This window comes from Amblyraja radiata, chromosome 27 (genome assembly GCF_010909765.2).
Source record: "Amblyraja radiata isolate CabotCenter1 chromosome 27, sAmbRad1.1.pri, whole genome shotgun sequence".
NCBI classification, from domain to species: domain Eukaryota; kingdom Metazoa; phylum Chordata; class Chondrichthyes; order Rajiformes; family Rajidae; genus Amblyraja; species Amblyraja radiata.
This window is the reverse complement of record NC_045982.1, coordinates 33318032-33340199: the sequence shown is the minus strand read 5'-3', so window position 1 is coordinate 33340199 and position 22168 is coordinate 33318032.

Below are 22168 nucleotides of genomic sequence, written 5' to 3'. Positions count from 1 at the left end.
AAATAACTGGCAGGTTTTCCCAGCATTTCTCCCACTATGTCTGGCATACGGGGGCCAGAGATGCTCCAGTCCTTCCCCTGTAGATTGCATCAGAAAGGAGCAGGACTCGGAGTCACTAGCACGTGCAGCCTGTTTGGGAAATGAAGATACCAACAGAGCATCGATTTGCACAGCTAATCCTGGCGGCTGCTGAAGGAAGCAACCTGACAACCCAAACTCAGAGTGAGTGCCAAGTCTTGGGATCTATGTCAGACAAGATTGCGACATGTCGCAGTCAAAAATGTTCCATCCAGGCATGTCAGGCAGCAGCACCTGGCTCAGGGCTGCAAATTTCCTCCCACTCAAAGGAGCAGAGTGGTGAGGGTGCTACAGAAGTGTGCACATATGCCTGAAGCGACACCTGGCTCAGGGTTGCAATTCCTCCCACTCGGTTGAACGTAATGGTCGGGATGGTGCTAAATACATGCACACATGCCTGAGGCAGCTCCTGGGTCAGGTTGCATAAGTCCTCCCATTCGGAGGTATGAAGGATGAAGATGGTTGAGGAAGCTCCTGGTTCGGGTTGCATAAGTCCTCCCACTCAGAGGTATGAAGGATGAAGATGGAACCATATATATGATGCCTTCTGTCACGGATACAAGTTGGTAATATTTACACTTATTTTGTAGAGATGAAAATAATAACATAAGATTCAGAAGTTAAATGATAACATGAGATTAGTCTACACCACACAGCAAGACAGGCGCCGAAATTGGCCAGAGTTCTCAAAAATGTGGCTGGAGTTGCCTTTCAAGGCAGGCTCGCAATGGCGTCAGATGTGGCCTGTTCATTGTCAACAGGTTCAATTCGCATGTGCAGTATAGACATTTTTGAATAGGAAACTTTGTGACTGTATAACTTCCATGGGATCAGTTTCCATTTACAGGGCACCGGAGATATTTGAAATTTAGCTGGATGGGGCGATGATACAGTCAAAAGCATTGCAAAATGAGCTAACTTCAGCTCCCAGGTTATTTGCCAAATTACTACAACTAGTGCTTCGGCTGCTCAGAGCTAAAAAAACAATTGTTATGGCCTGGGTACACAAAATTGCTGGGGAAACTCAGCGGGTGCAGCAGCATCTATGGAGCGAAGGAAATAGGCGACGTTTCGGGCCGGAACCCTTCTTCAGACTGTTATGGCCTATCTGGATGATATTCTAAACACTGTATTTTGCTAAATTAGCTGTATCAGCCACAAAACTATATTTGAGAAATTGGGTTTCTCATCCATCCAGTTACATTTAAGTTAAATTTAAGTTAAATTTAAGTTGATACCAACTGAAATGATTGATTATTGGGATTACAATTAACTTTATTAATTTGTCTGGGACTCCGCCCTGAGGCAAGAGATTGGAATTAATTCTCAAGTACCATGTTACCAGCCCTCTGCTATTCCCAGATGAAACTATCAAAGTCACCTTAGTATTCAGCATTGCTCCACTAACTTTCATCAGTTAATCTTCTGTTAATTACAAACTGATGCTATTGCTCAAGGATGGAAAATTACTAATACCATCTCTAATTATGGAGGCGGATGGGATTTGCATGAGTTGCCAATTCTTCAGTTATATGGTATCAACTACCTATAGACACTAGTTGCATTCTGTGGATTAAGGTTGTGCGAATATGCATAAGCTGCATGCTCAAGTCCAAGTTGATACACTTTGGTGGTGGATACATGTTAATCACATAGGTACAATCAAGTTAAAGTATCCGGTGATAGTTTACCTAACCTCATTTGGCACTGGTGTATCGTCGTGTAAAATCAATAACAACACAGTATGGGTGTTGGATCACAAAGTATTTAGTTACATTGTGGCTCGATGGAACACTAAAGGATTTAGATGTTTGCATCCAGGCTCAATCACCAGTTGCAAAAAATATGTGGCATATCAGTGGCGATGGGTGCATTCTCACTATACTGGGGAGGAATGTTCTTTTATGTCTTCCTCCATTTTGCCTCATTAGACGGGTCTTGCAAAATATTCAGCAAATTCCCGCTTCAGGCATTTTTGTAGTGCCTACCTGGCTCATACAGCCATGGTTCCCGCTGATGTGGGGTATGATAATAGAACCTGATATAGTTATTTCTGGACACAAAATTTGCTGGCTTAGCTGTGACTCGGGAAACCATCCACTGCATGATGTAATCAATTAATTGACTTGCAGACTCTGAGAAGACGTTCCTGCGGCTTGGGTTGTTAAACCAAACCATGGACGTGCTCACTGCAGATTGCAGGCATAGCACCAAATAAGGAGTATTTCCTTATAAAGAGATGGAAGGTATTTGTTTTATGCTAATATTACATATAATTCGGCACGGATGACTGACGTCTTGAAGTTCAGTCTTATATAGGATTTGACACTCATTAAGGTAAAGTGCCATTTACGGTGCCTAAAGTGCCTTCTCATCATATTGGCTGCAGAGAGCAGAATCCACTGTCGGGTCTCACCCTCTGAGATCTAGATTATAAAGGGTATCTTCAACTCGAAACCTCCCAAGCCTAGGTATGCAGAGATAGGGGATGTTAACATTGTGCTAGCACCGCTTTGCTGGTGGGCTCCAGCTACATACCTGTCCTTGATCAAACTCACTTACAAGTGGTTATGCTCATGGCGCTGAGTTCAGCGCAACGGGTCCAGTCATTGCATAAGCTGTGACTGGACAGGATGATTATATCTACAAGCTAAATAACATATATGTTTATGACTTAGTCAAGCAGAGTAGACCAGGGACATCAGGTCTCAAACTAGATTTGTTGGCATATCCCATGGACCCTTCGGTTGTGTGTGGTCACACATCTACACCAGAATGTTAAGGTCACTAAGAGCCTTAGAGACTCTGAACTAGGAATGTTGTTAGTTACATAAAAGCCTCATAAGAAGGTATCACCACAGACCATCTCCAGGTGGTAAACGGGTCTGGCTTATACAGGAGTGAATACTGACATTTTCAAATCTCACTCCACCAGGGCTGCAACAACCTCGCAGCAGGTTTATGGACGTTTGCGGGACCACATCCTAGCGGCTGCAGAAAGGTCAAACAAGCGATCTTTCCAAACATTTAGAACTAACCCATTGCCAGATCGGGGGTATTTGCCAACTCTATGTTAGGTTCTATTTCATAGTTTCCTCCCGGTTGAAGGAGGTTACTATTATCATTATTTGTTCATTAAAAGCATCAACATGTCTATATCTATGTCATGTCTGAATGCATTATTAATGTTCACTCATCATTGGTCAACTGATGCACTGTGTGACGCATGGACTCGTTCCACGGCATGACATTTCAGAGCTTTGAAATCTTCATGTAGTCACTCACGTGACTCCGAAGTAAGATTAAACGAGAACTTACCAGTTTGAAGTTTGATCTTTATTTTATGAGGAGTTACGTTGAGGGATTACGTGCCCTCCGCTCCCAACCCCTCTATCATAAAGGTCAACTGGTATTCTAGTTTCTCTAATCTTACTATATTCATTTCAACAACTGTTATCTGCGATTTCACACCGCTGCTTTGAAGATTGATGTGCATGCGGGCTGGCAGGGGCTTCACGTAATCCCTCAACGTAACTCCTCATAAAATAAAGATCAAACTTCGAACTGGTAAGTTCTCATTTAATCTTACTATTCTTCATAACAAATTTAACAAAAATGTAAAATATGCTTATAGCAATAATTTTGAAAGGTTAAATTTTATTTGGTAAACATACCATTTTGGAGGACATTAGTTATGGTGGAGATTGGACAGGTTGGGCATCTTTTCCTTGGGGTTCCAGTCAGCATCCATGGTGTGGGTGTGGAAAGGTTGAGAGCATTAGTTCCTAGTCGTGAATATGACCAATGATCTGTTGTAGATCAAACACATTGATGTGGCAGCCACAAATGCCTCTATTTCTGGGGAGACTGAGGGAATCCAGCATGTCTCCAGTGACTCTTACAACCTTCTACCGACTTGACATAGAAAGCATACTGTTGGGATGCATGACAGCTTGGTTTGGGAACAGCTCTGCCCAAATTCACAATAAATTGCAGAAAGTTGTGGATGCGACCAAGTCCATCACACAGGCCAGTTTCCCTAATATTGACTCCATCTACACTTCATGCTGCTTCAGAAAAACAATCAACACAATCAAAGATTTGTCCCACCACAGTGATTCCTTCTTCTCTCTGATCCCATCTGCAGAAGGTACAGCGTCGTTAAAGCGCACACCACCACAAAATTCTGGAGCAGCTTCTACCCTTCTGTTAGCAGGCTTCTTAACGGTATTTCCATAAGCAAGGATACTGTTCGATTCACCTCTACCTCATTGAGGACATTGGACTTTGTCTATTGAACTGATGCATTACAATGCCAAGAACTATACTCTGCACTCTGTATCTTCCCCTTTGCTCTATCCATTGTACTTGAGTTTGAACAGTTTGTAACTATGTATGGAATGTCTGCTCTGTTTGGATAGCATGCAAGACAACGCCTTTCACTGTACCTCAGTGCATGTGATAACAAGAAACCTAAAACCTAAAGGAACCTAATGGATGACCTGATGAAGGCATGTAAGATTATGAGGGAGAGAGATAAGGTAGATCTTTTTACCCATGGTAGGGTATCAATAACAAGAGGGCAATATTTTACGGTGAGAGGAAAGAGGTTTAATGCGGATCTGACAGGTACGTTTCTTTACACAAAGAGTTGTTGATATCTGGAACAAGCTGCCTTGCCATTGAAGATAGTGGAATCAGATACGTTTACCACATTTAAGAGGCATTTAGATAGACACTAAAATAGGTGAGGCCTAAAAGGATACAATCCTCATACAGGCAAATGATAATAGTGTAGATGGGTCAAAGGTCGGCATGGACATTGGCTGAAGGGCCCATTTCAGTAGATAGACACAAAAAGCTGGAGTCACTCAGTGGGGCCGGCAGCATCTCTGGAGAGAAGGATATTCCACAAGAGACTCAACCCGAAATGTCACCCGTTCCTTCTCGAGAGAGAGAGAGATGCTGCCTGTCCTGCTGAGTTACTCCAGCATTTTATGTCTATCTTTGATTTAAACCAGCATCTGCAGTTCCTTTCTCCACATTGGGCCCATTTCAGTGTTATAGAACTATGATTCTATGACTTATTTGGCCGTTTAATATACTGCATGGTAAGGACCGGGATTACATTGAATATTTGGTAGAACTCCAAACTTAATTCTCCTATCTATGTGAATAATATTTGCAGGTTGATTACAAGAGACATTAGTGATATTAGTCTAAATGTCACAGAGACACTTGCTTTTCATTATGTTTATATTTGTTTACTGACTTTTCATTGCCATTTGCAATACAACTCAATATAAACCTACTGATTTTCTGATTTAACGTGTTCCTAAGTGACTGGGAAAACACTAGTGTGAGGGATGTGTCTGTAACTTAAGTACATTGCTCACTTATTCGGAATGTGTTCAAGTCTGGATGAGACGTTTAACAGCTGATTAGAAATCTTTAGCTTAAGTTGGTGGACTGTTTGTCAGTCTCCCGAAAATATACTGGTGACAACACAAAACTATTGGACTCATATGAACCAAGGAGCTAACATTGTTATTGCACAAAAATCAAACAGCTTCGTAATTGCTCTTACTAGCAACTCCATGAACAGTTTCCTTCATAAATGTGCTTTTTCAAATGTCGTCTTGGTTATTTCCTTACGGACATGTTCATTTTAATTTAGCAACAAAGAACTGCAGATGCTGGTTTACACCAAAGTTAGACACAAAATGCTGGGTGTAACTCAGCGGGTCAGGCAGTATCTCTGGAGAAAAATGACAGGTGACATTTTGGGTTGGGACCCTTCATCAGACTCAGAGTCTGAAGAAATGTTCCAACTTGTAAAGTCCATGTATTCTGTAGATGCTTCCTGACCCGCTGAGTTCCTCCAGCACTTGGTGTTTTCCTCATGATTCTAACATCTGCAGTTCCCTGTGATTTGAGATTGTGTTAGAATGCACAGGGATATTGGTGAAATCTCATCTTGAATTTTGCATCCAGTTTCAGTCCTCTTACCCTGAAATGTTGGGGTCGAATTGTAGGCAGAACAACGGGGATTCCCCAGGCTAAGTCCAGGGAATGAGAAGGTTGTCCTTTCAGTGTGTGTTTGTATTCCTTTCATAGAGTCATGGAGTGAAACAGTGAGGAAACAGGCCCTTTGGCCCAACTTGCCCACACCGGCCAATATGTCCCAGCTACACTAGTCCCACCTGCCAGCATTTGGTCCATATCCCTCCAAACCAATGCTATCCATGTTACACAAAAATGCTGGAGAAACTCAGCGGGTGCAGCGGCATCTATGGAGCGAAGGAGATAGGCAACGTTTCGGGCCGAAACCCTTCTTCAGACCATGCTATCCATGTACCTGTCTAACTGTTTCTTAAACGTTGGGACAGTCTCGGCCTCAACTACCACCTCTGGCAGCTTGTTCCATACACCCACCACCCTTTGTGTGAAAATGTTACCCCTTAGATTCCTATTAAATCTTTTCCCCTTGCAATGCTGGAGAATGTCTTTTAGGAGGAGCAAAGGCTGAGAGGAGATATGGTTCAAAATCATCGCTGGCAGAGGGATTAAGGTGGAGCGGGTTGCATCGGAGTTTGGGCTGTTTGATCTAATGTTTTGATTTCATTGCACAGTATTTTTCTTTTCAGTGTCTTGTACAATTTATGTATAATTTATGTTTTCGTGCGTTGTTTATGTGTGACTGCGATGTTGCTGCGGGCAAGTTTTTCATTGTTCCTGTACCTCAATACTCTTGCACATCTGAAAATAAACTGAGAACTTGAGACCATAGACTTTAAGTGGTTGTCAAAAGAAACAGCGATGTCGCGAAGGAAAAACTTAATGAGTAACTAGGATTTGAATCCAAAGCCTGATGAAGTAGAAGGAGATTTAATCGTATTTTTTATATGCGATTTGGTAAGCATCTGAACTGAAGCCGGTTACGGGAGATACAAATCTTTTCCCCTTCACCTTAAACCTATGAACAAACCATTTTTCACTTTGGAAAAATGATTGGTGACCTTATTCCTACATATAAGGCTTGGCAGGATGGATGTTGAAATATTTCTACATGTAGGCCTTGAACAAGGGGACACAGGAACAAAACATGGGACCGGGCATTTAAAACTGAGGCGGGTTGTGGATCTCTGGAAATTTCTGAGCCGAGAAGAGGTTAGAACATTAGATATATTTATATAAATGGAGTTAAATAAATATTTCCAAAATTGTGGTTTATGGGGAAATGTTTAATTTATAGATACAGCGTAGAAACAGACCCTTCGTGCCACCAAGCCCATGCCGACTATCAATCACCTGCACACTAGTTCTATGTTAACCCAGTTTTGCATCCTACACACAAGAGACAATTTGACCGAAGCCAATTAACTTACAGACCTGCACATCTTTGGAATGTGGGAGGAAACTGGAGTACCCGGAGAAAACCGACACAGTCACAGGGAGAACATACAAACTCTGTACAGCCAGCACCTGTAGTCAGATATGACATTTAAATGACACTTGGAATTCTACATGGATAGGAAAGGCTTGGAGGGATATGGACCAGATGCAGGCAAATGGGATGAACTCTGTTTAGCAACTTGCATGGACAAGTTGGGCAAGAATACCCTGTCTCCGTACTCTATGACTCTAACATTCACCATCAATTCGTAATTGTTCTATTACACTTCGGCACAAAAGCAATTGCAACACATAAAATATGTCGATTTTTGGAAGTAGCTAATGAAATCCCCAGGCAAGAAACGCAATTATCTTTAAACAACGATTTGTTTTTTAACAATTTAAAACATTCAATTTGAAGGTTAAAGGGTCATTTTGGCTTTAGGGAAATTTAATGCAGACTTGAAATGTAAACATTGGTCTTCTAGACAATCTGGGTTTGTTATTGAATCTGGGGTCACTGTTTAAACAAAAGGGGTCATGCCGTGGAAAAGCGCTGTCAAAACATGGGGGGGGGACAATTTGGTGGGCATGGTTTCTTGGTGGCCACGTGCACATACACATGTGAGGCTTTGGAGGCTTTGGTCATAGGCCCAGTGGTGGTAACATCGGGAGCTGACCTGATTGGTGACCGACTCCGAACTCCAGTAACAGCAGCTTCATCCGCCCCGAGTCGTGGGGCGTGTATCAGCCTGTTCACGGCGCCTTTCATCGCCCGGCGTGGCTTAAAATCGGCCAGCTTCAACATCAGGAGCCTCGATCGCCTCGATGCAGCAGTTTGATTTTAAGCCGCGCCGGGCAATGAAAGGCCCCGCGAATGGGCCGATTCAGCCCTTAGAAAGCATCTGATGAATTCGATGACCGCTTGAATCTTTCAAAAGCTACAAAGTGATAAATAACACTTAAACAAATAAACTGAAGCAAATAAAGGCAAACAGAAGAATCAACCTTGGAGGGGGAAGAGAGACAGAGAGATGGGAAAAACATAACAAATAATGTCAGTGACCGTGAATGAGGGACTTACCTGCAAGCCAGCCAGGAAACCCGTTCGACCAGATCCCTTAATGACCTGACCCGTTTAAATCCAATACCTTTAAATCTTTCCCATCTGTGAATACCTTCCGTAATACTCGAAGGTCAAAACACAACTGGTGACACATCGTGTTAATATGATGTTAATAGAAACATTTAACAAGCGCTTAACAGTTACACCCCCCACTGTCTCGTGGAAAGCAGAGATTTTAATAGATTTTTTTTCACTGAATTTCAAAATCTGTGTTACAAAACAATGGGGGGGGGGGGGGGGGTGATTGCCCCCAACCTCTCAAAACATAGTTGTTATTTCGGGCCAGGGTTCTTCCTCAATAGGAAGGAACTGCAGATGCAGTTGTCTTGGCAAAATGCCAAATGATTTTGGCAATGCCGAGAGAGAGAGTGAGAGAGCGAGAGAGAGAGCGAGAGAGCGAGCGCGAGAGAGAGCGAGCGCGAGAGAGCGAGAGAGCGAGAGAGCGAGAGAGAGAGAGAGAGAGAGAGAGAGAGAGATAGAGATTCCAGCCTCTTAACCACAAGTGCCGTGGTAGATCAATACTTACAAAATAATCCGCTCTATGATCTTTGGCAATCCAAAAGCAGTGAAGGAAAATTAAAAATCCCCCCCACCGTCCCGTCTCCCCCGACCAGTGATGTGATGGACGCGGGAGTCTGGACCAATCGCAGACAAGGTCCCGGACAAATCCCGTCCCCGGAGACCTCATGTCCGTTATTTGGCTTTTCAGCATTGTTTCCATTCGGAATCTTGGCTTCCACTTCTTCACTTCGGCTTTTCGTCCTTCAACCTCCGGGTACCATTGAGTATAGAAGTTGGGATAGAAACATAGAAACATAGAAAGTAGGTGCGAGAGTAGACCACCAGGTCCGTCGAGCCCGCACCGCCATTCGCTCATGGCTGAACACTAAACAGACACACTTACCCACAAACAGTAGACACAAGACACAGAACACAAGACACTACCCTCCCCTTTATACCGCTATCACCCCTCTCCACCCCAAGAACCTCGTGATCTCCTGGGGGAGGCAAAAAACCGGATAAAAACCCAGGTCCAATTCGGGAAAAAAATCCGGGAAATTCCTCTCCGACCCCAATCCAGGCGATCGACACTTGTCCAGGAGATCACTCAGGTCTTACTATACTAACCATACCTAGGTCCATATCCCTGCCCTCTCCCCGTAGCCCCTTATCCCCTTGGCAGCTAAAAAACCATCTATTTTAGTCTTAAATATATTTAAAGTTTCTGCTTCCACTGCTCCCTGGGGCAGTGAATTCCATAAATTAACCACCCTCTGGGTGAAGAAGTTCTTCCTCATCTCAGTTTTAAAAGAGCCCCCCCTTATTCTGCAACTATGTCCCCTAGTTCTAGTTTCCCCGATCATTGGGAACATCCTCGGTGCATCCACCCGATCAAGGCCCCTCACGATCTTATATGTTTCAATGAGATCGCCTCTCATTCTTCTAAACTCCAAAGAGTAGAGTTCCAGCCTACTTAACCTTTCCTCATATGTCAATCCCCTCATTGCAGGAATTAATCTTGTAAACCTTCGCTGCACTGCCTCCAGGGCTAGTACATCCTTTCTTAAGTATGGACCCCAGAACTGTACACAGTATTCCAAATGTGGTCTCACTAATACTGTGTACAGCTGCAGCAAGACCTCCGTGTTTTTATACTCAATCCCCCTAGCAATAAAGGCCAAAACTCCATTGGCCTTCCTGATTGCTTGCTGCACCTGCATACTAACTTTTAGTGATTCATGTACTAATACCCCTAGATCCCTTTGCGTTGCATTACAACGCAGCTCCTCCTCATTTAGAAAATAACTTGCCCTATCATTTTTTTTCCCAAAGTGAATGACTTCACATTTATTAGTATTAAATTTCATCTGCCAAGTTGTTGCCCACTCACCTAGCTTATCTACCTCCTTTTGCAGACTCTTCCTATCCTCCTCATCCCCTACTTTTCCTCCCAATTTGGTATCGTCCGCAAATTTTGATATATTACACTTGGTTCCCTCCTCCAAATCATTTATATAAATTGTGAACAACTGGGGTCCCAGCACCGACCCTTGCGGAACCCCGCTAGTTACCGGTTGCCATCCCGAGTATGAACCATTTATCCCCACTCTCTGCTTCCTATTTGTTAGCCAATCCTCTACCCATGCTAATATATTACCCCCAATCCCATAATTTTTTATTTTTAGCAATAGTCTCTTATGTGGCACCTTGTCAAAAGCCTTTTGGAAGTCCAAGTATACCACATCCACCGGTTCCCCTTTATCCACCCGGGTTGTTACTTCCTCAAAGAATTCGAGCAGATTCGTTAAACAGGACTTCCCCTTCACAAAACCATGCTGGTTCTGTCCGATGAAGTCATGTTTATCCAAGTGCCCCGTTAGTGTTCTTTAATAATTGTCTCTAACATTTTACCCACCACCGATGTTAGACTAACCGGTCTATAGTTACCCGCCTTCTGTTTACTTCCTTTTTTAAATATAGGTGTTACATTGGCCATTTTCCAATCCACTGGGACCGTTCCTGCCTCCAGGGAGTTTTGGAAAATTATCACCAATGCATCCACAATCCCCACCGCTATCTCCCTCAAGACCCTTGGATGTAATCCATCAGGCCCAGGGGATTTATCCTCCTTCAGTCTCATTAATTTCCCTAATACCACCTCCTTGGTGATCTTAATAGTATTTAGCTCCTCCATTCCTACCGCCCCCTGTTTATCCAGCGTTGGAATATTTTTTGTGTCTTCTATGGTGAAGACTGATACAAAATACTCGTTTAATGCCTTTGCCATTTCCATGTTCCCCACCAACAACTCTCCAGTCTCACCCTCCAATGGACCAACGTTCACCTTAGCCACCCTTTTTCTTTTTATATAGCTATAAAAACTCTTACTATTAGTTTTTATGTTGTTCGCTAAATTCCTTTCATAGTCTATTTTCCCCGTCTTAATTAATCTCTTAGTTATTTTTTGCTGACCTTTAAATGCTTCCCAATCCTCTACCCTCCCACTATCTCTGGCTACCTTATATGCCCTTGCCTTCAGCCGAATACTATCCTTTATAGTTTTACTGAGCCATGGCTGACTGTTCTTACCCTTACCCCTTTTTTTCTTCATAGGAATAAATTTTTCTTGAAGGTTATACAGTATACCCTTAAACGTACACCACTGCTCATGTACCGTCTTATTCTTGAGTCTGCTATCCCAGTCAACTTTGATCAGCTCAGTCCTGTCCTCAGGGATGAAGACAAAGTGCTGGAGCAACTCAGTGGGTTCAAGCTGCATCTCTGGAGAACATGGATAAGGGATGTTTCAGGTCACCTATCTGCCTTCACAAGAGATGGATATCATAGCTGAAATCCAAACAACCAAGTCACTGTTTGGAAAAACAGTGTAAATTCATTCAGTGAACCGTTCACAAGATTATCTTTGCAGATTTTATTTGCCAAGTCTATCTACTAAATACTGTTAAACAAAGTTTTATTGTATAGACCTTTTTTGCACTTTATTGATTAACTCATTCCAAAAGCATGGCCATCGTCAGACTGCTCCACTGTTTTCTGTTTCATTTCATTTCTAATTTCCACCAGACTTGGACTACTTCCTGATATTTTGCGCCTTGACATCTTCTCATGACTATTATTATTATTATTATGCTTTATTATCCTTGTACGGCCAGCTCCGCGATGGTGAGTCCGTAGGCTCCGCGACTGGAGCCCCAGATCGATTCCGGTTGGAGGCCGCCGGCTCCGCAATGTTAGGCCCAACGACAGAGTGAGTGGATGGCTGTATGTTCAGTGCGGGAGAGGTTATAGTCAGTAAGGGGAGCGGAAAATTTGAGGTGGTTGATGTCCCGCCGACACTTAAAAGCACGGTGGCGCAGCAGTAGAGTTGCTGCCTTACAACGCCAGAGACTCGGGTTTGATCCACACAACGGCCGCTGTCTGTACAGAGTTTGTACATTCTCCACGTGGGTTTTCTCCGGGTGCTCTGGTCTCCTCCCACGCTCCAAAGAAGTACAGGTTTGTCAGAGAATTGGCTTTAACATAATTGTAAATTGTCCGTTGTGTGTCGGCCAGCAATGGTACAGGGTAGATGGTGATCACCGGTCGACATGGACTCAGTGGGACAAAGGGCATGTTTCCACGCTGTATCTCTAAAATATAAAGTCTAAAGTTATCACATCAAAGTGATTTATATCTATTTTTGTCATGTTTATCTTTGTTGAAGTGTTTGGCTGTGCATGAATGTATCATGCTTTCAGATAAGTCACCTTGAATTTTACCATTGCCCTACTGTTCTTTATTTATTGCTGTATTTTTACTGGTGCACTCTCTGTTGGTTGTGTATAACAGTTATAAGGGGTAAGGAAAGCATATGGTATGCTGGCCTTCATCGGTGAAGGCACTGAGTGCAAGAATCAGGATGACATTTTGCAGAATCAAGGAACTGCAGATGCTGATTTACCAAGGAAAGACCCAAAGTGCTGGAGTAAGCCAGCGGATCTTGCAACATCCCTGGAGGGCATGGATAGGTAATGTTTTAGGTTGGGACACTGATGAGGACTTTAGTTAGGCAGCATTTGAAGTAATGAATGGGATTTTAGTCACCGCATTACAGGAAGGATGTGGAGGCTTTGGAGAGGATGGAGCGAAGGTCTACCAGAATAGAATGCTGCCTGGATTCACGGCTGGACAAACAAGGATAGTTTTCTCTGGAGAACCGGAGTCTGAGTGGTGGCCTGATAGAAGATCATAAATTTGCGTGAGGCATAGATCGGATAGACTGTCAGGACTTTATATTCATGATGGGAATGTCAAGGAAAGTTGGTGTAGGTTTAAGGTTTCATGTAATGGTTCAGTGCAGATTTTATCAGGCTATAAAAGTAAAAAATAAAAGTCAGGAGGAATAACAGGAGAGAAACATAAACAAGAACATTATAGTTATAGAATAATATTCACAATTCCTTCATTGCAAATAACAATGTCACATCTGCGCTGAAATGGATATCAAGCAAGGTTTCTGATGATATTTGCATGGAGATTCACTACTGCTTTATTCTCTTCAAATTCCTCATATTCATGTTCAAGGAAAGGTCAAACATATTGGATGTACTTGTCATAAGACTATGAGGTGGTTGAAGCAGATACAATAGTGGCATTTAAGAGATTTTTTGATAGGCACATGGTTATTCAGAGAATGGTGAGATATGGATTATTGAATTGATTGAATTGAATTGAATCCTTTATTTGTCATTCAGACCTTTTGGTCTGAACGAAATGTCATTGCCTGCAGCCATACATGTAATAATAAACAACACACAATAAACACAAATTAACATCCACCACAGTGAGTTCACCAAGCACCTCCTCACTGTGATGGAGGCAAAAGTCTTTGGGTTGCTGTCTCTTCCCTCCTCTTCTCCCTTTGTGCTGAGGCAATACCCCACCGGGCGATGGTAAGTCAGTCCCGCGGTTCAAGCTCCGCGGCCCGGGGGTGGTCGAAGCTGCCGTCCTCCAGTCCAGCGGACGCAGTTGTTGCCACGGGAGCTCCGGAAAACAGGCATCAACCTGTGACCCGCGAGCTCCCGACGATGTCATCCACTGGCCCACGGCCGAGCCCCGGATTCAAGTCGCCGCCGCCTCAGCCACTGGAGCACCGTCTCCGCCCCGCACCGGCCACCCACACGGGAGCGCCTTCCAGCCGGGAGCCGGGCCGCCCTCACAGGAGTGTCTCAGCCCAGCTCCGTCCACCCTAACCGGAGCGCCAAGTCGTGCCGCTGCCCGAACGCCGCCGCAGCTCGAAGACGGCCAGCCTCACGTTGGTAAGTCCTGGCTGGCTCTACCTCCAGATCCTCGAGGTCGGTCACAGGTTGGAGGCCGCCAGCTCCACCATTAGGCCTCAGCTCAGACGGGGGAAGAGAAGGGGGATACGACAAGAAAGTCGAATTCCCCCGAAGGGAGAGACAGAAAGCCCTGTTTCACCACCCCCCCCCCCCCACACACATAACACAACCTAATAACCAAATGTTTAACTGAGCAAGACAAAAAATACAACACAAAAAAGTAAAAACAGACAGACTGCAGGCGAGCCACAGCCGTTTCACAACGCCGCCACTGATTTTTTGTGTATGTGTAGGTTATTATGTGTAGGTAGTTGATCTTGGCATCATGTACATCACAGACATAGTGGGCCGAAGGGCCTGACCATGTGCTGCGCTGCTCTATGTTCTACTATTGAATATGAAAAATAGGTGCAGAATTAGGTTAGTCAGCCCCTCATCTCTATTTTGCTCTTCAATAATTTCATGGCTGATCTTTTATCTCAGCTTCACTGTGGTCCATCCCTTAATAACCAGGAATCAAGAGATGTATTCAAGAGAGAGTCGGATATAACTCTTAGGGCTGCTAATGGAATCAAGGGATATGGGGAGAAAGCTGGAACAGGGTACTGATTTTGGATGATCAGCCATGATCATATTGAATGGCGGTGCTGGTTCGAAGGGCCGAATGGCCTACTCCTGCACCTATTTTCTATGTTTCTATGTTTCTAATCTATTTATCCCCACCTTGCGTCTACTCAGTGACTGTCTCCACAACCCTCTTAGGTAGAGAATTTTACAGATTCACAGCATTATGAACCAAGATTAGTTTAACGGCATCATCTTTATTCTCATCTTTTCAAGTCTTTAGTTTAGTTTAGTTTAGAGATACAGCGCGGAACAGGCCCTTCGGCTCACTGTGTCTACACCGACCATCGATCCCCGCACATTAGCACTACACTACACTCAATTGTCCTAGGGACAATTTACATTTATACCAAGCTAATTGACCTACAAACCTGGATGTCTGGGCGTCCTTGTACACCGGTCACTGAAAGTTGGCTTACAGGTACAGCAGGCAGTGAAGAAAGCTAATGGAATGTTGGCCTTCATAACAAGAGGATTTCAGTATAGGAGTAAAGAGGTTCTTCTGCAGTAGTATAGGGCTCCGGTGAGACCACATCTAGAGTATTGTGTACAGTTTTGTTCTCCTAATTTGAGGAAGGACATCCTTGTGATTGAGGCAGTGCAGCGTATGTTCACGAGATCGATCCCTGGGATGGCGGGACTGTCATATGACAAAAGATTGAAAAGACTAGGCTTGTATTCACTGGAGTTTAGAAGGATGAGGGGGTATCTTATAGAAACATATAAAATTATAAAAGGACTGGTCAAGCTAGATGCAGGAAAATTGTTCCCAATGTTGAGCGAGCCCAGAACCAGGGGCCACAGTCTTTGAATAAAGGAGAGATCATTTAAGACTGTGAGAAAAAACTTTTCACCCAGAGTTGTGAATTTATGGAATTCCCTGCCACAGAGGGCAGTGGAGGCCAAATCACTGGATGGATTTAAGAGAGAGTTAGATAGAGCTCTAGGGGCTAGTGGAGTCAAGGGATATGGGGAGAAGGCAGGCACGGGTTATTGATAGGGGACGATCAGCCATGATCACAATGAATGGCGGTGCTGGCTCGAAAGGCCGAATGGCTTCCTCCTGCACCCATTTTCTATGTTTCTATGAGAGTGGGAGGACACTGAAGATCTCAGAGAAAACCCACGCAGTCAAGGGGAGGATGTTCAAACTCCATACAGGCAGCACCCGTAGTCAGGATTGAACCCGGGTCTCCAGCGCTGTTAAGCAGCAATTCTACTGCTGCCCCAACATGCAGTCCTCTTATTTTGTGGACTGTGATCCTTGGTCCTTGACACACCAGCTATGGAAATGTCATCCCTGTATGTTTCAATGGGATCACTTCTTATTATTCAAAACTGAGTATGGACTCAGTCCAATCTCTCTTAAAATAACAAAACCCCACATGCGGAAAAAACATGGTAAAATATGTTGCACTCTCTCTATTGCAAGTAGGACGGACCAGGTTCGTACATGGTGTTCCAGGTACAGTCTCACCTGACACGATGCTACCTGCCCTTATTGTCCTCTTATAAATAAAGTCAATATATATTTGCCTCCCTAATATCTTGCTATTTATATTTCTTATTCCTTGTTCCACAACAAATGAATGAAGGGAATAATTTGTGTCTTTCCCCAAATGAAACAAAATCTACAGGCAGCCACAGATAACAGTTGAAGCTCTCAATTGAGGCTATTCTCAAAAATTTAGTATAGTTTAGAGATACAGCACAGAAACAGACCCTTTGGTCCACCAAGTCTGCACCAACCAGTAATTCCCTGTAAACTCGTTCTATCCAACACACCAGGGACAATTTACACAACCCAATTAACCTACAATCCTTTTCGTCTGCCTATAAACTCCATAGAGGCAGCATTGCTAGTCAGGATTGAACCTGGTCTCTGGCACTGTAAAGCAGCAACTCTACCACTGAGCCACTGTGCTGCCTTGTCAAAGCTACAGTATTTCAGAAAACCTCAGAACATAATTTTTCGAAAACAGCTCACTTATTTTGTTTCGTATTGAACTCCATTTTAATTTTATGTTCATAAGAGATAGGAGCCAAATTAGGCTATTCGGCCCATCAAGTCTACTCCACCATTCAATCATGGCTTATCTATCTCTCCCTCCTAACCCCATTCACCTGCCTTCCTCCGTAACCTCTGACACTTGTATAAATCTAGAATCTATCTCTGCCTTCCAAATAAGCATCAAGGCTCCCCTCCACATGCACGGGCAAAACTCGAGGTGGGCATTCTGAGTTCAATCATGTGCCCTCAAGGACTCGCACAACTAGACATTATTCTGTTGCATTGACACTGTGCAGCACGGTGGCACAGCGGTAGAGTTGTTGCCTTAAACCCCTGTCCCATGGTATGAGTTCATTCCAAGAGTTCTCCCGAGTTTGCCCTGATTCGAACTCGGAGATTTACGGTAATGGCCACTCGTCGGTACTCGGGGCTCTCGTGGAAAATTTTCATCATGTTGAAAAATCTTCACGAGTCTACCTGCCGTTAGCGAGTCTTCCCGAGTACCTGCCGTTAGCGCTAAGAGACGTCCCCGAGCTCCGACGTACCCGCTACGTTCATTCTCTGTGCTTACCACGAGTTTGATCTTTTTTAGACTCGGGAATGAACTTGTACCGTGGGACAGGCGTATAACAGTGCCAGGAACCCGGGTTCGATCCTGACTACAAGTGCTATCTGTACAGAGCTTTCCCGTTCCCTCTGTAAATTATGTGGGGTTTTTATAGGTGCTAAGGTTTCCTCTCACATTCCAAAGATTCACATTCCAAAGACGTAGGTTAATTGACTTGGTAAAATTGTAAATTGTCCCTTTAGCCTGTAGGATAGTGTTGGTGTACGGAGAGCGGACTCGGAAGGGTCACCCATTTGTTCTCTCCAGAGCTGCTGCCTGTCCCGCTGAGTTACTCCATCCAGGCTGAAAGGCCTGTTTCTGGCCTGTATCACTAAAACAACACTAAAACTAAACAAAAACAAAACTAAATCAAAAATACGAAAATAAACTGAAAATCAATTACTAGAAAAACGAAACACCTTTCTGAATGTGTTTGGCAATTACTGTCTCACCTTGCTCATTTTATAGGAGTACATTAATTCTTAGTCAATTTACTGTTCTCTGCCTGATCTCATTCGATGACTGAAAAACACATTGATCCATGAGATATCACCCCGACATTTTCCATTCATAGTTATCACAAATTTTGATCTGGTAATTTTAAGCAAACCCAAGGAATGCTTCCCTAGACAAAGTGAACGTTATCGGCAGGAATAGTATCTCCAAGTTCTCATACAATCTATACAAGGCTGGACTGAAATGAACACGACTATTTTATTTGATAATGTTAATCCAATATTGAATGAACTTTTTGAATAAAATTCAACATCTATTAAATCTGCAAACTTGCCGAGCTATGTTGTATATTTAAAAACATGGTCAGGTTAATGCCAAACCATAGGGAAAGAAATGGAAGATAGACATAAACAGATGGAATAACTCAACGGGTCAGGCCACATCTCTGGAGAAATAGAAAATGTGATGTTTTGGGTTGAGACCCTTCTTCAGACTGATAAGGAAAGAAAAATATAGACGGTGATATAGAGAGATGCAGAACAAATTAATAAAAGATACAAAAAATAAGGATGATCAAGGACATGGATGGAGGTAGAGCCCACAATGGTGGAGGTGGACAGATGGAGCCCACAATGGTCCACTGTGGGCTAGGTGATAAAGATAACCAGAGCCTCAATTTCTCTTGTCATCCAAGCTTCCTTACTTCCACCTGCCTTGCCCTTCACTCTAACAAGAACATGCATGCGCTGAACTCTTGTCATTACACTTTCAAAATATCCCACTTTCCAGACGTTCCTTTGCCCATGACCAACTTACTCCAATCAACTTTAGCAACAGGGGTGGCACGGAGGCACAGCGCTAGAGTTGCTGCCTTACAACACAAGGGACCCGGGTTCGATCCCGACCACGGGTGCTGTCTGTACGGAGTTTGCATGTTCTCCCCGTGACCTGCGTGGGTTTCCCCTGGGTGCTCCAGTTTCTTCCCATACTCCAAAGACGTACAGGTTTGTAGGTTACTTGGCTTCGGTAAAGATTACATGTCAACTTATGCCTTACCTTCACCAAAACACTATACTGGAAACTTTCCAATCAGGTTTCAGGGCTCACCGCAGCACAGAGTCTGCCTTGTTGAAGGTACATAATGACCTACTGCTCACTGTTGACTCCGGTGACTGTGCAATTCTGCTCCTTCTTGACCTCAGCGCAGCATTTGACACTGTCAACCACACCATCCTAATTGACCGTATCCGGTACGGGGTTGGTATTGATGGCACTGCCCTGAGCTGGTTCATCTCCTCCCTCAAAGGTAGGAGTTTCTCGATTAACATAGGCAACTCTTTCTCCTCCCCAGCTAATCTCTGCTGTGGGGTTCCACAAGGTTCCATCCTTGGCCCCATTCTCTTCTCCCTGTATATGCTCCCTTAGGCCAAGTCATTGAAAGGCACGGCATTTCCTTCCATTGCTACGCAGACGATACACAACTCTATCTCCCCCTGAAGCCCAAAAACCAATCAAATCTACTTAACCTTACCCGCTGCCTCGAGGATATAAAGTGCTGGATGGCCCAGAACTTCCTCCAACTAAATGAGAGTAAGTCTGAGGTCATCCTTCTCGGCCCCTCGGACTCAATCAAAATGATAGCAGGCAGCCTTGGAGGCCTTACCCCACTATCAAACCTCACGTCAAAAACCTCGGCGTGATATTTGACTCAGCATTGAAATTTGACAAACAAGTCAATGCCGTGGTAAAAGCTAGCTTCTTCCAGCTTTGGACGATAACTAAAATAAAACAATTCCTCCACTTTGATGACCTCGAAAAGATCATCCACACATTTATCTCCTCCCGCCTAGTTTACTGCAACTTTCTTTACACTGGCATCAGCCAATCTTCCCTGTCCCGCCTGCAACTGGTCCAAAACGCCGCAGCGAGACTCCTGACGGGCACCGGAAAAAGGGACCACATCACCCCGATCCTGGCCTCTCTCCACTGGCTCCCTGTGCAGTTCCGTATACATTTCAAGACCCTCCTCTATGTCTACAAAGCCCTCAATGGGCTTGCCCCCTCCTACATTAAAAGTCTTCTCACCCACCACTCCACCTCCAGGTCCCTCAGATCGGCCGACTTGGGGCTGCTGAATATCCCGCGGTCTAGGCATAAGCTCAGGGGCGACCGCGCCTTTGCGGTTGCAGCTCCTAGACTGTGGAACAGCTTCCCCCTTCCCATCAGAACTTCCCCCTCCATCGACTCCTTTAAGTCAAGACAAAAATCTTATCTATGCTCCCAAGCCTTTCCTGACATCCACTGAGCGAGGGTTATATGTATATATGTATGTAGTTTGTTTGTTTATACTATTCTTATAACAAATGTAAAGCACTTTGGCCAACGAGAGTTGTTTTTTAAATGTGCTATATAAATAAATGTGACTTGACTTGACACCCTGGAGATCTTGGTTTTTATCCTGTTGCCTTTCACCCTGTAATCATTTTGCGGGACTACATCACTTATCCTTCTTCTGACATTTGTGCCAATATGCACAATGACTTCTGGCTACTCCTCCTCCCTCCCCCCCATGAGGATGTCGTGCAGGGGGGCAGGCTGCAGCGGTAGATATTCCCGGCAGGCCATGGAGATGCTGAAGCCGCAGCCTCGCGGGTCGGAGTGAGGACGATGGAGTCGACGAAGCCCGTAGCTGGTCCCAGGGTCGATGAGGAGCCCGTGGCTGGGGCCTGGGTCTAAACTCAAAGCCATGAAGGCGTCCGGAGAGAATTTGGCAGCGATAGTGGGGAGGTCAGTGTGGCGGTCGATGATGGCGCTGACCGACGGACCATGTGGGAATGGACACAAGGGTCACCTGCACTCTCTGTCCTGTCCCTTTCCTCATTGTGATCTACCTACTCTCTTCCTTTATTTTAGTTTAGTTTAGTTTAGAGATACAGAGTGGAAACAGGCCCTTCAGCCCACCGAGACCACGTCAACCAGCGATCCCCGCACATTAACACTATCCTACACACATTAGGAGAATTTTACATTTAGAGTAAGCCAAGTAGCCTACATACCTGTACGTCTTTGGAGTGTGGGAGGAAACCGAAGATCTTGGAGAAAACCCATGCAGGTCACGGGGAGAGCGTACGAGCTCTGTACACACAGCACCCATAGTCGGGTTCGAACCCGGGTCTTTGACATTGTAAGCGCTGTAAGGCAGCAACTCTACCGCTGCGCCACTATGCCACCATTCATGTAACTTGGGTGTGACCACCTCGCTATAACTCCCATCCATGAAGCTCTCATTAGAAACATAGAAAATAGGTGCAGGTGGAGGCCATTCGGCCCTTCGAGCCAGCACAGCAATGGGCAGGAGCACATTGTCCCTGATGGTCCCAAGATCGTCCAACTGCAGCTCCCCATCCCTAATGTGATCTGTAAGGATGTTTAGGAAGGAAACATTGAACCATTGAAACATAGAAAATAGGTGCAGGAGTAGGCCATTCAGCCCTTCAAGCCAGCACCGCCTTTCAATATGATCATGGCTGATCATCCAAAATCAGTACCCTGTTCCTGCTTTCTCCCCCTATCTCTTGATTCTGTTAGCCCTAAGAGCTGTATCTCAATCTGCAGATGTTGGTTTAAACTGAAGGAGCTGCACTTGCTCACAATACCCCCATTGTAGTTATCAGAGACACCAGCAGTTTCCCTGACTACCCACATCTCATGGGAGAAGCATTGCACCATTCTACCTGACATCACTAGTTCACTAAAACAAAGAGAATAAATTGCACAACAACCACACACAAGAAAGAGCAGCTGCACCTTTACCTCCTATCCCCTTCTGCTCCACATCCTTGGCTCTCTTCACTGAAGCCTCTAACTAAAATGTTGTAGGGAGGAACTGCAGATGCTGGTTTAAACCGAAGATTGACACAGAATGCTGGAGTAACTCAGAGGGACAGGCAACATCTCTGGATAGAAAGAATGGGTGACGTTTCGGATCGTGACCCTCCTTCAGTCTCGACCAGAAACGTCACCCATTCCAT